Source organism: Pseudophryne corroboree, unplaced genomic scaffold, assembly GCF_028390025.1.
Source record: "Pseudophryne corroboree isolate aPseCor3 unplaced genomic scaffold, aPseCor3.hap2 scaffold_1270, whole genome shotgun sequence".
NCBI lineage: Eukaryota > Metazoa > Chordata > Amphibia > Anura > Myobatrachidae > Pseudophryne > Pseudophryne corroboree.
The window spans coordinates 94920-109253 of record NW_026967895.1 but is presented as its reverse complement, the minus strand read 5'-3'; the positions used below and the strand labels follow the sequence as shown (position 1 = coordinate 109253).

Here is a 14334-nt window from a genome sequence, read left to right as displayed (position 1 = left end):
AGTTTCAATCTGCCTACCTCTGGGTTATGGGCCCAGCATGCTTCCATTGCAGTACTCTGCTGCACATGTAAGTGCAAGAGATCCTGAAGCACTCACTCATCATGGGAAAGTACCAATGTGTTTCTTCATTGGTTGATGGAAGAAACATCTTACAAAAACTCTCCAGATTATTGACTTTTTAAAGTTTTTCTAGGAAACGTTCTAGATGAATGCTTATTAGCCTTTGTCAGTATGGACTTTTGCAAAGTGTCTCTGTGGTGCAATTGGTTAGTGTGTAAGGCTATTAACCAAAAGGTTGGTGGTTCAATCCCACCCAGGGACGTAATTGACCTTGTTATCAGATTTTGGTGATCTTTAAGTAGACAAGTCAAATTTCATACCCCCTGTTATTGTGTAGGGTACCTGGCCTTCTCAGATGTAATCAGAGTTAGATTTGATTCAGTGATTTTATAAAAACATCTAGGAAGCACAATTTAGCAGTGGGTTGCAGAGAAAAAGAAATATGCTGGCAAAAAAATCAAATTGCGTGATTAAACAGCTCTTCATTTTCTGGCTTTATTTTTATGCTAACAAATTTGTTCTCTGAAAAGTGTCCACAAAGCCAAGTCTCTGATTAACACCTTTGTAGGGATGGTTTTTCACCTATTACTAAATAAAACTTGCTTCATTGGAAAGGCAGCAAGATGCATCCTCATTTCAATGTCTACTGAAATAATACAGGTTGAAACCAGGAAACATTAACGCCACTGCATCCTTGCTGCTTTCTCATGTGGAAGTCTGTTTAATGTGAAAACAAGGTGATATCTAATTAGCACACAGGGAAGGAATTAAGAAAATCTTTATTTAAGGGTGAAGATGTTTCTCACAAAATCGTTGCCCCAATGCATCATTGAAATTCAAGCTGGAAAGATGATTTTAATATATCACTTGTACATTTTGTATTGCTCTTCTGGTGACAATGTAGTTTGTTTTTGTCAATTACCATTTTAATAATAGGGTAAAGAAAATTAAGTGGATTTTTGACAGAAAACAATACTGTCAATATACTATTAAAACAAATTAAAATGGTAAAAGTTATTGTACTTTAAGTAAAAATAAAAGAGCCAAAATATCAATCCCAGTTTTGGATTACTTTAATTAAAAAAAAAAAAGCATACAGCAGAGGATAGTTTCAATCTGCCTACCTCTGGGTTATGAGCCCAGCATGCTTCCATTGCTGTACTTTGCTGCACATGTAAGTGCAAGAGATCCTGAAGCACTCACTCATCATGGGAAAGTACCAATGTGTTTCTTCGTTGGTTGATGGAAGAAACATCTTACAAAAACTCTCCAGATTATTGACTTTTTAAAGTTTTTCTAGGAAACGTTTTAGATGAATGCTTATTAGCCTTTGTCATTATGCACTTTCGCAAAGTGTCTCTGTGGCGCAATCAGTTAGTGTGTACGGCTATTAACTAAAAGGTTGGTGGTTCAATCCCACCCAGGGATGTAATTGATCTTGTTATCAGATTTTGGTGATCTTTAAGTAGACAAGTCAAAATTTCAAACCCCCTCTTATGGTGTAGGGTACCTGGCCTTCTCTGATGTAATCAGAGTTAGATTTGATTCATTGATTTTATAAAAACAGCGAGGAAGCACAATTTAGCAGTGGTTTGCAGAGAAAAAAATATGCTGGCAGAAAAATCCAATTGAGTGATTAAACAGCTCTTCATTTTCTGGCTTTATTTTTATGCTAACAAATTTGTTCTCTGAAAAGTGTCCACAAAGCCAAGTCTCTGATTAACACCTTTGTAAGGATGGTTTTTCACCTATTACTAAATTAAACTTGCTTCATTGGAAAGGCAGCAAGATGCATCCTCATTTCAATGTCTACTGAAATAATACAAGTTGACACCAGGAAACATTAACGCCACTGCATCCTTGCTGCTTTCTCATGTGGAAGTCTGTTTAATGCGAAAACAAGGTGATATCTAATTATCACACAGGTAAGGAATTAAGAAAATCTTTATTTAAGGGTGAAGATGTTTCTCACAAAATCGTTGCCCCAATGCATCATTGAAATTCAAGCTGGAAAGATGATTTTAATATATCACTTGTACATTTTGTATTGCTCTTCTGGTGACAATGTAGTTTGTTTTTGTCAATTACCATTTTAATAATAGGGTAAAGAAAATTAAGTGGATTTTTGAAAGAAAACAATACTGTCAATATACTATTAAAACAAATTAAAATGGTAAAAGTTATTGTACTTTAAGTAAAAATAAAAGAGCCAAAATATCAATCCCAGTTTTGGATTACTTTAATTAACAAAAAAAAAGCATATAGCAGAGGATAGTTTCAATCTGCCTACCTCTGGGTTATGGGCCCAGCATGCTTCCATTGCTGTACTCTGCTGCACATGTAAGTGCAAGAGATCCTGAAGCACTCACTCATCATGGGAAAGTACCAATGTGTTTCTTCGTTGGTTGATGGAAGAAACATCTTACAAAAACTCTCCAGATTATTAACTTTTTAAAGTTTATCTAGGAAACGTTTTAGATGAATGCTTATTAGCCCTTGTCAGTATATACTTTTGCAATGTGTCTCTGTGGCGCAATCAGTTAGTGTGTACGGCTATTAACCAAAAGGTTGGTGGTTCAATCCCACCCAGGTACGTAATTGACCTTGTTATCAGATTTTGGTGATCTTTAAGTAGACAAGTCAAATTTCATACCCCCTGTTATTGTGTAGGGTACCTGGCCTTCTCAGATGTAATCAGAGTTAGATTTGATTCAGTGATTTTATAAAAACATCTAGGAAGCACAATTTAGCAGTGGTTTGCAGAGAAAAAGAAATATGCTGGCAAAAAAATCAAATTGCGTGATTAAACAGCTCTTCATTTTCTGGCTTTATTTTTATGCTAACAAATTTGTTCTCTGAAAAGTGTCCACAAAGCCAAGTCTCTGATTAACACCTTTGTAGGGATGGTTTTTCACCTATTACTAAATTAAACTTGCTTCATTGGAAAGGCAGCAAGATGCATCCTCATTTCAATGTCTACTGAAATAATACAGGTTGAAACCAGGAAACATTAACGCCACTGCATCCTTGCTGCTTTCTCATGTGGAAGTCTGTTTAATGTGAAAACAAGGTGATATCTAATTAGCACACAGGTAAGGAATTACGAAAATCTTTATTTAAGGGTGAAGATGTTTCTCACAAAATTGTTGCCCCAATGCATCATTGAAATTTAAGCTGGAAAGATGATTTTAATATATCACTTGTACATTTTGTATTGCTCTTCTGGTGACAATGTAGTTTTTTTTGTCAATTACCATTTTAATAATAGGGTAAAGAAAATTAAGTGGATTTTTGAAAGAAAACTATACTGTCAATATACTATTAAAACAAATTAAAATGGTAAAAGTTATTGTACTTTAAGTAAAAATAAAAGAGCAAAAATATCAATCCCAGTTTTGATTACTTAAATTAACAAAAAAAAATGCATATAGCAAAGGATAGTTTCAATCTGCCTACCTCTGGGTTATGGGTCCAGCATGCTTCCATTGCAGTACTCTGCTGCACATGTAAGTGCAAGAGATCCTGAAGCACTCACTCATCATGGGAAAGTACCAATGTGTTTATTCGTTGGTTGATAGAAGAAACATCTTACAAAAACTCTCCAGATTATTGATTTTTTAATGTTTTTCTAGGAAACGTTCTAGATGTATGCTTATTAGCCTTTGTCAGTATGTACTTTTTGCAAAGTGTCTCTGTGGCGCAATTGGTTAGTGTGTTCGGCTATTAACCAAAAGGTTGGTGGTTCAATCCCACCCAGGGACGTAATTGACCTTGTGATCAGATTTTGGTGATATTTAAGTAGACAAGTCAAAATTTCAAACCCCATCTTATTGTGTAGGGTACCTGGCCTTCTCTGATGTAATCAGAGTTAGATTTGATTCAGTGATTTTATAAAAAACTGCTAGGAAGCACAATTTAGCAGTGGGTTGCAGAGAAAAAAAATATGCTGGCAGAAAAATCCAATTGAGTGATTAAACAGCTCTTCATTTTCTGGCTTTATTTTTATGCTAACAAATTTGTTCTCTGAAAAGTGTCCACAAAGCCAAGTCTCTGATTAACACCTTTGTAGGGATGGTTTTTCACCTATTACTAAATTAAACTTGCTTCATTGGAAAGGCAGCAAGATGCATCCTCATTTCAATGTTTACTGAAATAATACAGGTTGACACCAGGAAACATTAACGCCACTGCATCCTTGCTGCTTTCTCATGTGGAAGTCTGTTTAATGTGAAAACAAGGTGATATCTAATTAGCACACAGGTAAGGAATTAAGAAAATCTTTATTTAAGGGTGAAGATGTTTCTCACAAAATCGTTGCCCCAATGCATCATTGAAATTCAAGCTGGAAAGATGATTTTAATATATCACTTGTACATTTTGTATTGCTCTTCTGGTGACAATGTAGTTTGTTTTTGTCAATTACAATTTTAATAATAGGGTAAAGAAAATTAAGTGGATTTTTAAAAGAAAACAATACTGTCAATATACTATCAAAACAAATTAAAATGGTAAAAGTTATTGTACTTTAAGTAAAAATAAAAGAGCCAAAATATCAATCCCAGTTTTGGATTACTTTAATTAACAAAAAAAATGCATATAGCAAAGGATAGTTTCAATCTGCCTACCTCTGGGTTATGGGCCCAGCATGCTTCCATTGCAGTACTCTGCTGCACATGTAAGTGCAAGAGATCCTGAAGCACTCACTCATCATGGGAAAGTACCAATGTGTTTCTTCATTGGTTGATGGAAGAAACATCTTACAAAAACTCTCCAGATTATTGACTTTTTAAAGTTTTTCTAGGAAACGTTCTAGATGAATGCTTATTAGCCTTTGTCAGTATGGACTTTTGCAAAGTGTCTCTGTGGTGCAATTGGTTAGTGTGTAAGGCTATTAACCAAAAGGTTGGTGGTTCAATCCCACCCAGGGACGTAATTGACCTTGTTATCAGATTTTGGTGATCTTTAAGTAGACAAGTCAAATTTCATACCCCCTGTTATTGTGTAGGGTACCTGGCCTTCTCAGATGTAATCAGAGTAAGATTTGATTCAGTGATTTTATAAAAACATCTAGGAAGCACAATTTAGCAGTGGGTTGCAGAGAAAAAGAAATATGCTGGCAAAAAAATCAAATTGCGTGATTAAACAGCTCTTCATTTTCTGGCTTTATTTTTATGCTAACAAATTTGTTCTCTGAAAAGTGTCCACAAAGCCAAGTCTCTGATTAACACCTTTGTAGGGATGGTTTTTCACCTATTACTAAATTAAACTTGCTTCATTGGAAAGGCAGCAAGATGCATCCTCATTTCAATGTCTACTGAAATAATACAAGTTGACACCAGGAAACATTAACGCCACTGCATCCTTGCTGCTTTCTCATGTGGAAGTCTGTTTAATGCGAAAACAAGGTGATATCTAATTAGCACACAGGTAAGGAATTAAGAAAATCTTTATTTAAGGGTGAAGATGTTTCTCACAAAATCGTTGCCCCAATGCATCATTGAAATTCAAGCTGGAAAGATGATTTTAATATATCACTTGTACATTTTGTATTGCTCTTCTGGTGACAATGTAGTTTGTTTTTGTCAATTACCATTTTAATAATAGGGTAAAGAAAATTAAGTGGATTTTTGAAAGAAAACTATACTGTCAATATACTATTAAAACAAATTAAAATGGTAAAAGTTATTGTACTTTAAGTAAAAATAAAAGAGCAAAAATATCAATCCCAGTTTTGATTACTTAAATTAACAAAAAAAAATGCATATAGCAAAGGATAGTTTCAATCTGCCTACCTCTGGGTTATGGGTCCAGCATGCTTCCATTGCAGTACTCTGCTGCACATGTAAGTGCAAGAGATCCTGAAGCACTCACTCATCATGGGAAAGTACCAATGTGTTTATTCGTTGGTTGATAGAAGAAACATCTTACAAAAACTCTCCAGATTATTGATTTTTTAATGTTTTTCTAGGAAACGTTCTAGATGTATGCTTATTAGCCTTTGTCAGTATGTACTTTTTGCAAAGTGTCTCTGTGGCGCAATCGGTTAGTGTGTTCGGCTATTAACCAAAAGGTTGGTGGTTCAATCCCACCCAGGGACGTAATTGACCTTGTGATCAGATTTTGGTGATATTTAAGTAGACAAGTCAAAATTTCAAACCCCCTCTTATTGTGTAGGGTACCTGGCCTTCTCTGATGTAATCAGAGTTAGATTTGATTCTGTGATTTTATAAAAAACTGCTAGGAAGCACAATTTAGCAGTTGGTTGCAGAGAAAAAAAATATGCTGGCAGAAAAATCAAATTCAGTGATTAAACAGCTCTTCATTTTCTGGCTTTATTTTTATGCTAACAAATTTGTTCTCTGAAAAGTGTCCACAAAGCCAAGTCTCTGATTAACACCTTTGTAGGGATGGTTTTTCACCTATTACTAAATTAAACTTGCTTCATTGGAAAGGCAGCAAGATGCATCCTCATTTCAATGTTTACTGAAATAATACAGGTTGACACCAGGAAACATTAACGCCACTGCTTCCTTGCTGCTTTCTCATGTGGAAGTCTGTTTAATGTGAAAACAAGGTGATATCTAATTAGCACACAGGTAAGGAATTAAGAAAATCTTTATTTAAGGGTGAAGATGTTTCTCACAAAATCGTTGCCCCAATGCATCATTGAAATTCAAGCTGGAAAGATGATTTTAATATATCACTTGTACATTTTGTATTGCTCTTCTGGTGACAATGTAGTTTGTTTTTGTCAATTACCATTTTAATAATAGGGTAAAGAAAATTAAGTGGATTTTTGAAAGAAAACAATACTGTCAATATACTATCAAAACAAATTAAAATGGTAAAAGTTATTGTACTTTAAGTAAAAATAAAAGAGCCAAAATATCAATCCCTGTTTTGGATTACTTTAATTAACAAAAAAAATGCATATAGCAAAGGATAGTTTCAATCTGCCTACCTCTGGGTTATGGGCCCAGCATGCTTCCATTGCAGTACTCTGCTGCACATGTAAGTGCAAGAGATCCTGAAGCACTCACTCATCATGGGAAAGTACCAATGTGTTTCTTCATTGGTTGATGGAAGAAACATCTTACAAAAACTCTCCAGATTATTGACTTTTTAAAGTTTTTCTAGGAAACGTTCTAGATGAATGCTTATTAGCCTTTGTCAGTATGGACTTTTGCAAAGTGTCTCTGTGGTGCAATTGGTTAGTGTGTAAGGCTATTAACCAAAAGGTTGGTGGTTCAATCACACCCAGGGATGTAATTGACCTTGTGATCAGATTTTGGTGATATTTAAGTAGACAAGTCAAAATTTCAAACCCCATCTTATTGTGTAGGGTACCTGGCCTTCTCTGATGTTATCAGAGTTAGATTTGATTCAGTGATTTTATAAAAAACAGCTAGGAAGCACAATTTAGCAGTGGGTTGCAGAGAAAAAAAATATGCTGGCAAAAAAATCCAATTGAGTGATTAAACAGCTCTTCATTTTCTGGTTTATTTTTATGCTAACAAATTTGTTCTCTGAAAAGTGTCCACAAAGCCAAGTCTCTGATTAACACCGTTGTAGGGATGGTTTTTCACCTATTACTAAATTAAACTTGCTTCATTGGAAAGGCAGCAAGATGCATCCTCATTTCAATGTCTACTGAAATAATACAGGTTGACACCAGGAAACATTAACGCCACTGCATCCTTGCTGCTTTCTCATGTGGAAGTCTGTTTAATGTGAAAACAAGGTGATATCTAATTAGCACACAGGTAAGGAATTAAGAAAATCTTTATTTAAGGGTGAAGATGTTTCTCCCAAAATCGTTGCCCCAATGCATCATTGAAATTCAAGCTGGAAAGATGATTTTAATATATCACTTGTACATTTTGTATTGCTCTTCTGGTGACAATGTAGTTTGTTTTTGTCAATTACCATTTTAATAATAGGGTAAAGAAAATGAAGTGGATTTTTGAAAGAAAACAATACTGTCAATATACTATTAAAACAAATTAAAATGGTAAAAGTTATTGTACTTTAAGTAAAAATAAAAGAGACAAAATATCAATCCCAGTTTTGGATTACTTTAATTAACAAAAAAAAATGCATATAGCAGAGGATAGTTTCAATCTAGCTATCTCTGGGTTATGGGCCCAGCATGCTTCCATTGCAGTACTCTGCTGCACATGTAAGTGCAAGAGATCCTGAAGCACTCACTCATCATGGGAAAGTACCAATGTGTTTCTTCATTGGTTGATGGAAGAAACATCTTACAAAAACTCTCCAGATTATTGACTTTTTAATGTTTTTCTAGGAAACGTTCTAGATGTATGCTTATTAGCCTTTGTCAGTATGTACTTTTTGCAAAGTGTCTCTGTGGTGCAATTGGTTAGTGTGTAAGGCTATTAACCAAAAGGTTGGTGGTTCAATCCCACCCAGGGACGTAATTGACCTTGTGATCAGATTTTGGTGATCTTTAAGTAGACAAGTCAAAATTTCAAACCCCCTCTTATTGTGTAGGGTACCTGGCCTTCTCTGATGTAATCAGAGTTAGATTTGATTCAGTGATTTTATAAAAAACAGCTAGGAAGCACAATTTAGCAGTGGGTTGCAGAGAAAAAAAATATGCTGGCAAAAAAAATCCAATTGAGTGATTAAACAGCTCTTCATTTTCTGGCTTTATTTTTATGCTAACAAATTTGTTCTCTGAAAAGTGTCCACAAAGCCAAGTCTCTGATTAACACCTTTGTAGGGATGGTTTTTCACCTATTACTAAATTAAACTTGCTTCATTGGAAAGGCAGCAAGATGCATCCTCATTTCAATGTCTACTGAAATAATACAAGTTGACACCAGGAAACATTAACGCCACTGCATCCTTGCTGCTTTCTCATGTGGAAGTCTGTTTAATGCGAAAACAAGGTGATATCTAATTAGCACACAGGTAAGGAATTAAGAAAATCTTTATTTAAGGGTGAAGATGTTTCTCACAAAATCGTTGCCCCAATGCATCATTGAAATTCAAGCTGGAAAGATGATTTTAATATATCACTTGTACATTTTGTATTGCTCTTCTGGTGACAATGTAGTTTGTTTTTGTCAATTACCATTTTAATAATAGGGTAAAGAAAATTAAGTGGATTTTTGAAAGAAAACAATACTGTCAATATACTATTAAAACAAATTAAAATGGTAAAAGTTATTGTACTTTAAGTAAAAATAAAAGAGCCAAAATATCAATCCCAGTTTTGGATTACTTTAATTAAAAAAAAAAAGCATACAGCAGAGGATAGTTTCAATCTGCCTACCTCTGGGTTATGAGCCCAGCATGCTTCCATTGCTGTACTTTGCTGCACATGTAAGTGCAAGAGATCCTGAAGCACTCACTCATCATGGGAAAGTACCAATGTGTTTCTTCGTTGGTTGATGGAAGAAACATCTTACAAAAACTCTCCAGATTATTGACTTTTTAAAGTTTTTCTAGGAAACGTTTTAGATGAATGCTTATTAGCCTTTGTCAGTATGCACTTTCGCAAAGTGTCTCTGTGGCGCAATCAGTTAGTGTGTACGGCTATTAACTAAAAGGTTGGTGGTTCAATCCCACCCAGGGATGTAATTGATCTTGTTATCAGATTTTGGTGATCTTTAAGTAGACAAGTCAAAATTTCAAACCCCCTCTTATGGTGTAGGGTACATGGCCTTCTCTGATGTAATTAGAGTTAGATTTGATTCATTGATTTTATAAAAACAGCGAGGAAGCACAATTTAGCAGTGGTTTGCAGAGAAAAAAAATATGCTGGCAGAAAAATCCAATTGAGTGATTAAACAGCTCTTCATTTTCTGGCTTTATTTTTATGCTAACAAATTTGTTCTCTGAAAAGTGTCCACAAAGCCAAGTCTCTGATTAACACCTTTGTAAGGATGGTTTTTCACCTATTACTAAATTAAACTTGCTTCATTGGAAAGGCAGCAAGATGCATCCTCATTTCAATGTCTACTGAAATAATACAAGTTGACACCAGGAAACATTAACGCCACTGCATCCTTGCTGCTTTCTCATGTGGAAGTCTGTTTAATGCGAAAACAAGGTGATATCTAATTATCACACAGGTAAGGAATTAAGAAAATCTTTATTTAAGGGTGAAGATGTTTCTCACAAAATCGTTGCCCCAATGCATCATTGAAATTCAAGCTGGAAAGATGATTTTAATATATCACTTGTACATTTTGTATTGCTCTTCTGGTGACAATGTAGTTTGTTTTTGTCAATTACCATTTTAATAATAGGGTAAAGAAAATTAAGTGGATTTTTGAAAGAAAACAATACTGTCAATATACTATTAAAACAAATTAAAATGGTAAAAGTTATTGTACTTTAAGTAAAAATAAAAGAGCCAAAATATCAATCCCAGTTTTGGATTACTTTAATTAACAAAAAAAAAGCATATAGCAGAGGATAGTTTCAATCTGCCTACCTCTGGGTTATGGGCCCAGCATGCTTCCATTGCTGTACTCTGCTGCACATGTAAGTGCAAGAGATCCTGAAGCACTCACTCATCATGGGAAAGTACCAATGTGTTTCTTCGTTGGTTGATGGAAGAAACATCTTACAAAAACTCTCCAGATTATTAACTTTTTAAAGTTTTTCTAGGAAACGTTTTAGATGAATGCTTATTAGCCCTTGTCAGTATATAATTTTGCAATGTGTCTCTGTGGCGCAATCAGTTAGTGTGTACAGCTATTAACCAAAAGGTTGGTGGTTCAATCCCATCCAGGTACGTAATTGACCTTGTTATCAGATTTTGGTGATCTTTAAGTAGACAAGTCAAAATTTCAAACCCCCTGTTATGGTGTAGGGTACCTGGCCTTCTCTGATGTAATCAGAGTTAGATTTGATTCAGTGATTTATAAAAACAGCTAGGAAGCACAATTTAGCAGTGGGTTGTAGAGAAAAAGAAATATGCTGGCAGAAAAATCCAATTGAGTGATTAAACAGCTCTTCATTTTCTGGCTTTATTTTTATGCTAACAAATTTGTTCTCTGAAAAGTGTCCACAAAGCAAAGTCTCTGATTAACACCTTTGTAGGGATGGTTTTTCACCTATTACTAAATTAAACTTGCTTCATTGGAAAGGCAGCAAGATGCATCCTCATTTCAATGTCTACTGAAATAATACAAGTTGACACCAGGAAACATTAACGCCACTGCATCCTTGCTGCTTTCTCATGTGGAAGTCTGTTTAATGTGAAAACAAGGTGATATCTAATTAGCACACAGGTAAGGAATTAAGAAAATCTTTATTTAAGGGTGAAGATGTTTCTCACAAAATCGTTGCCCCAATGCATCATTGAAATTCAAGCTGGAAAGATGATTTTAATATATCACTTGTACATTTTGTATTGCTCTTCTGGTGACAATGTAGTTTGTTTTTGTCAATTACCATTTTAATAATAGGGTAAAGAAAATGAAGTGGATTTTTGAAAGAAAACAATACTGTCAATATACTATTAAAACAAATTAAAATGGTAAGAGTTATTGTACTTTAAGTAAAAATAAAAGAGCCAAAATATCAATCCCAGTTTTGGATTACTTTAATTAACAAAAAAAAATGCATATAGCAGAGGATAGTTTCAATCTGCCTACCTCTGGGTTATGGGCCCAGCATGCTTCCATTGCTGTACTCTGCTGCACATGTAAGTGCAAGAGATCCTGAAGCACTCACTCATCATGGGAAAGTACCAATGTGTTTCTTCGTTGGTTGATAGAAGAAACATCTTACAAAAACTCTCCAGATTATTGACTTTTTTAAGTTTTTCTAGGAAACGTTTTAGATGAATGCTTATTAGCATTTGTCAGTATGTACTTTTGCAAAGTGTCTCTGTGGCGCAATCAGTTAGTGTGTACGGCTATTAACCAAAAGGTTAGTGGTTCAATCCCACCCAGGGACGTAATTGACCTTGTGATCAGATTTTGGTGATCTTTAAGTAGACAAGTCAAATTTCATACTCCCTGTTATTGTGTAGGGTACCTGGCCTTCTCTGATGTAATCAGAGTTAGATTTGATTCAGTGATTTTATAAAAAAAAGCTAGGAAGCACAATTTAGCAGTGGGTTGCAGAGAAAAAAAATATGCTGGCAGAAAAATCCAATTGAGTGATTAAACAGCTCTTTATTTTCTGGCTTTATTTTTATGCTAACAAATTTGTTCTCTGAAAAGTGTCCACAAAGCCAAGTCTCTGATTAACACCTTTGTAAGGATGGTTTTTCACCTATTACTAAATTAAACTTGCTTCATTGGAAAGGCAGCAAGATGCATCCTCATTTCAATGTCTACTGAAATAATACAGGTTGACACCAGGAAACATTAACGCCACTGCATACTTGCTGCTTTCTCATGTGGAAGTCTGTTTAATGTGAAAACAAGGTGATATCTAATTAGCACACAGGTAAGGAATTAAGAAAATCTTTATTTAAGGGTGAAGATGTTTCTCACAAAATCGTTGCCCCAATGCATCATTGAAATTCAAGCTGGAAAGATGATTTTAATATATCACTTGTACATTTTGTATTGCTCTTCTGGTGACAATGTAGTTTGTTTTTGTCAATTACCATTTTAATAATAGGGTAAAGAAAATGAAGTGGATTTTTGAAAGAAAACAATACTGTCAATATACTATTAAACAAATTAAAATGGTAAAAGTTATTGTACTTTAAGTAAAAATAAAAGAGCCAAAATATCAATCCCAGTTTTGGAATACTTTAATTAACAAACAAAAAAATGCATATAGCAGAGGATAGTTTCAATCTGCCTACCTCTGGGTTATGGGCCCAGCATGCTTCCATTGCTGTACTCTGCTGCACATGTAAGTGCAAGAGATCCTGAAGCACTCACTCATCATGGGAAAGTACCAATGTGTTTCTTCGTTGGTTGATAGAAGAAACATCTTACAAAAACTCTCCAGATTATTGACTTTATTAAGTTTTTCTAGGAAACGTTTTAGATGAATGCTTATTAGCCTTTGTCAGTATGTAGTTTTGCAAAGTGTCTCTGTGGCGCAATCAGTTAGTGTGTATGGCTATTAACCAAAAGGTTGGTGGTTCAATCCCACCCAGGGACGTAATTGACCTTGTTATCAGATTTTGGTGATATTTAAGTAGACAAGTCAAAATTTCACACCCCCTCTTATTGTGTAGGGTACCTGGCCTTCTCTGATGTAATCAGAGTTAGATTTGATTCAGTGATTTTATAAAAACATCTAGGAAGCACAATTTAGCAGTGGGTTGCAGAGAAAAAGAAATATGCTTGCAAAAAAATCAAATTGCTTGATTTAACAGCTCTTAATTTTCTTGCTTTATTTTTATGCTAACAAATTTGTTCTCTGAAAAGTGTCCACAAAGCCAAGTCTCTGATTAACACCTTTGTAGGGATGGTTTTTCACCTATTACTAAATTAAACTTGCTTCATTGGAAAGGCAGCAAGATGCATCCTCATTTCAATGTCTACTGAAATAATACAGGTTGACACCAGGAAACATTAACGCCACTGCATCCTTGCTGCTTTCTCATGTGGAAGTCTGTTTAATGTGAAAACAAGGTGATATCTAATTAGCACACAGGTAAGGAATTACGAAAATCTTTATTTAAGGGTGAAGATGTTTCTCACAAAATTGTTGCCCCAATGCATCATTGAAATTCAAGCTGGAAAGATGATTTTAATATATCACTTGTACATTTTGTATTGCTCTTCTGGTGACAATGTAGTTTTTTTTGTCAATTACCATTTTAATAACAGGGTAAAGAAAATTAAGTGGATTTTTGAAAGAAAACTATACTGTCAATATACTATTAAAACAAATTAAAATGGTAAAAGTTATTGTACTTTAAGTAAAAATAAAAGAGCAAAAATATCAATCCCAGTTTTGATTACTTAAATTAACAAAAAAAATGCATATAGCAAAGGATAGTTTCAATCTGCCTACCTCTGGGTTATGGGTCCAGCATGCTTCCATTGCAGTACTCTGCTGCACATGTAAGTGCAAGAGATCCTGAAGCACTCACTCATCATGGGAAAGTACCAATGTGTTTATTCGTTAGTTGATGGAAGAAACATCTTACAAAAACTCTCCAGATTATTGATTTTTTAATGTTTTTCTAGGAAACGTTCTAGATGTATGCTTATTAGCCTTTGTCAGTAGGCACTTTTTGCAAAGTGTCTCTGTGGCGCAATCGGTTAGTGTGTTCGGCTATTAACCGAAAGGTTGGTGGTTCAATCCCACCCAGGGACC

The 14334-nt window shown here is 34.7% G+C and overlaps 1 non-coding gene across 1 annotated transcript; it reads left to right on the top strand.

Moving 5' to 3' along the window:
- Positions 1-14260: 14260 nt before the first annotated feature.
- On the top strand, positions 14261-14334 carry TRNAN-AUU (transfer RNA asparagine (anticodon AUU)). The gene has a single exon. It is a non-coding gene; the product is annotated as a tRNA-Asn (tRNA).